General features: G+C 45.4%; 2 long non-coding RNA genes across 2 annotated transcripts in view; one reads left to right on the forward strand and one right to left on the reverse strand.

The window, feature by feature from the left end:
• The window catches only part of LOC116697134 (uncharacterized), a 22889-nt gene that overhangs the window by 12137 nt on the left and 6973 nt on the right, over positions 1-3779 (forward strand). The window lies entirely within an intron of this gene.
• LOC116697132 (uncharacterized) overlaps positions 323-3779 on the reverse strand; it is an 18216-nt gene continuing 14759 nt past the window's right edge. Inside the window, exon 3 of the long non-coding RNA XR_004333926.1 lies at positions 323-2628. This is a non-coding gene — a long non-coding RNA (uncharacterized LOC116697132). The remainder of the gene's footprint in view (positions 2629-3779) is intronic.

A 3779-nucleotide genomic window follows, 5' to 3' on the forward strand; every position in this document is an offset into this window, starting at 1 on the left:
TTTGTGCAAACTGATGGAGATTCACGTCTATACCCAGCCAAGATACCTCAGGACCTTTATTAAGGCAGTCATGGTACATGTTAATCAAGTTCATGCACACGTTTAATATGTTTTAATATAAAGCAAAAGAACTAAATAAAATGTCTCAGGGTTTGAGACAAAGAGAAATTCTTCAAGAAGTCATCCAACCTGTGTGTTGTGTTTCAGTGTTGACAGCCCCATCTAGTGGATCAGGGTAACAGACACAGTCAGAGATCAACATACCAGTGCACCTCTACACACAGACTTTATGGGTAAATGAAGCGTGAAACTGACAATGGTCTGGGATTAAAGGCATTTATTGTCAGGAATCAGTGTTTTCCTACCAGACAACCATCACCTGATCAGCAGCACTTCACACATACTGGCTCTGGTCCAAAGGTAGGACTGATGGCCGTGTTACAGGACAGCACTGCTACAGAATAATCACATGGAATCTCTGTTATTTAATACATTTAATTGTATAATACCCTTTTTGTTATATGGTCATTTGATGATCACACACATAAAATGTATTTCATTTGATTTAAAAATACTTTCTACTAAAAAAAACTCAATCAGTTTCCTATTCATTACTATTTTGAAACATTCTATATTTTGCTAAAGTTTAAAAATCGAAGACAACACTGGAATTTACAAAATCATATAAAATGCCATTTATGTGCCAAATTAATTCTGAACAGTTTGGGGCTGAAATGATTCCTTAAGTAACTGGAGTAATTTGAAACCATTGATACAGTTTTTCTTACAGCAACTGAGGATTGTGTGTACAGGTGACGTAGACAACAGTTATTGTAAAATAGAAGAAGAGAAAAAGAATAGAGTTGCGTCCAAAGTTTGGGATGATTTAAAGCTGAAAGGAAAACTCTACAGTGTGTAAAATCAGTTCTATGAATCCCAAATGGCCACAATAGGCAGTGCTTAAAGTACCTATTAAAGTAAGTATTCCAGTCGCCAATGCAAAGTTCAAGTATGTATATCAACAATGCCACTTGTGACCTCTGGACAAACCAAGAGACTATATCTTCTAGTGTTATCAGGGGAACTGTTCCTACAGAATCTTCTCACAGGATCACAAGGATTCTGAGTGACAGAGCGCTCTGGCGGTCACTCGGGATTCATAGACTGTAGTTACATTTGTAGCTTTTGTTCTACTTCATCCCTGATGACCACCAGAGGCGGTGTTTAAAGCACTGGATGACTTCTACCAGCAGAGTCACGAGGAATCCTGACTATCCACCTCATTGAGTAGATTAAGGGGACCCTGGAAGGAGGACTACCCCCAGTAGATGGGTAATGGCAAAATTGACCTTACTGAATCTAGACAATGTGCCCAGTGATGCTCATGATGCAGTGGCACATATGTTCTTCAGGGGTACACCTCTCAGGGCAGCCCATGATGTGGAAACACTCCTAGTAGAGTGGCACCTCATGCCAGATAGCAGGGGATGGTTACTCATCCCATATGCATGGCCAATGCCATCCACATTCAAGTGGGAGCTCTCTCCAAGCAAGCACAACCTTAATTCGGACCATCATAGCAGAGGAACAGCTGTTCTAACCGCCGATTGCCCGTGGTAGCTGCAATTTAGCCTCTCATGGCCTGTACTGGGCACACTATTTCCGGCTTGTTTCATCCCTTGTCTGTCAGGAAGAGGGATACCAGATTGGGACTTCCCACTGTGTCATTGTCAACATTATATTGCCGCAACATACACTTTCAGAATAGAGTGAGACCTGCTGTCATCCAAGAGGGACTGCATGAACTCCAGGATGGTAGGCACGGTGTACTGGACTTCACTCCGGCTTATACACCAGTGCCAGAATAGCTTCCACCTGTTGTCGTGCTGGATGTGGGTGGACGGCACTTTGGCGATGATAGTCTGCTTGACAGGGTCTATGCAGCTGCTCAGCAGCTGTTCAGGCCAAACCCACAGTTGGAGGCACTGAGGGTTGCCAGATCTGACCTCCCAATAGGCAGACAGTAGGTCTTTCTTGTCTGGGAGGTGCTACAGCACGCTGCGACAAAGACTGTGGAGCAGAGAGAGCCATTTTCGGCCTGACCAGAAGGGGGGCCACCAGTAACATCCTGTGACCCTTCTGAAGAACTCTCTGAAGTGTCAGCTAAATCAGAGGAAGCAGTTGACAAGCACACAGCAGACCCTCGGGACCAAGGGTGAGCCCGTGCATCCTGGCCTAGAGGGCTGGTCATCTCTGTCAGGGAGAACCTTAGGGGGCAGAGGTTCAACGTCTCTCAGGCAAGAGATCCACCTCTGCTCTGCCAAAGAGGGCCCAGATTGGACGCAGCACCTCTGGGTGGAGGCGCCACTCCCCTGGAAGAGGCAGGAATGGAAGTCTTCCACCCCGGTGGTGGTGTATGGAAGACGGTCAAAAATTTTGTCTGACCGTGCAAGCACATGCCTTCCTCTCAGGTACAATAGTAAGTGCTTAGTAAGAGTTAGGTGCACCACTCACAGTCCCAGAACATGGATGTGTTCTGTGCGGTCTTGCACAGAGCAATGTCCTTGAACTGTGCTGATCTGCCACACTGAGCCCCACCCTGAGGGCATGCATCTGTGGTGACAATTTCTCGTTGCTGTTGAACCCTGTGCCACTTAGTGTCCACGCGGAAGCTGTTCAGCCACATCTGCAGGGACAAATGTCGACACTGATGTTAGTCTGCCCAAGAGATGCAGGAACATGACGTAGGCCAATGACCTGCCCATTTGGAAGAGGGCATGTAAGTGGATAATATTTCCCACATGGAGAGGGGACAGATGGGCCCTCATGGTTGTCGTGTCTAAGGCCACACCATAATGGTTGTGGTCTGAGTGGGGTTTAGGCAATTTTTCTCTAGATTTACCCTTAGGCCCAGTTTGGCCTCGTGGTCACGCAGATTAGCCAGTCATCCAGGTACGGAAGGATCTTCATGCCTTGAATACTGCAGAGGTGCAAGGGCTGCAGCCATGTACCTTGTAAACACCCTTGAAAATAGGGAGAACACAAATGGGAGCACCCTGAACTGCCAGTGGCGGCCTCGATAGGCAAAACGCAGTATGTCTGGTGCTGAAGATGATTTCATGATGGGGGCTAACTAATCAGTCGAGCCTGTCTGTACGTTTTCTTCGCGAAATTCTATAACACAATCAATACAATTACAAAATATGAATAATATTAATCAATACTTAAATGGTTAACCATCGGAACACCTTAAATTGTGTTAATCAAAATTTGTAAGAGTATCAAGTAATACTATTCTTAATTCAGTGCAAAATTTAAGTTTACAAATATGAAACCTATTTGGGTTATATCCGAGTGTCAGAGTGGGTCATCGATGCTCTGGGTGAAGTGTTCCCCAGTGTACAGACCATAGTGCAGGGTATCTTTTTGGGCTGCAGCCCAGGCCATCTGCAGACTGGAGAAGCGAGCGGCCCATTGGCCTTGAGGGTCCACTGTCACCACCCCACCCAGCCCACCTACTCTGGACTTCATGTAGGCCAGAGCTAAATCACTGGCAGCCTCTACTGACTGACCTGAGAACAGAGGAGAGAAGAAATTAGATACTAAATCAGTAAAGAAGTGTTCACCAAGATGTCATTGGTCAACTAAGTCACTGCAACAACACTGATTGAGAACAAATCACCTTCTCTGATAACAATTAAAGTTAATTGAGTGTTTCCTAATGATGTTGCCTAGAGGAAACATAAATAAGGAGAATAGAATTGGTCCAAGCACTGAGC

This window comes from Etheostoma spectabile, chromosome 10 (genome assembly GCF_008692095.1).
Source record: "Etheostoma spectabile isolate EspeVRDwgs_2016 chromosome 10, UIUC_Espe_1.0, whole genome shotgun sequence".
NCBI classification, from domain to species: Eukaryota; Metazoa; Chordata; class Actinopteri; order Perciformes; family Percidae; genus Etheostoma; species Etheostoma spectabile.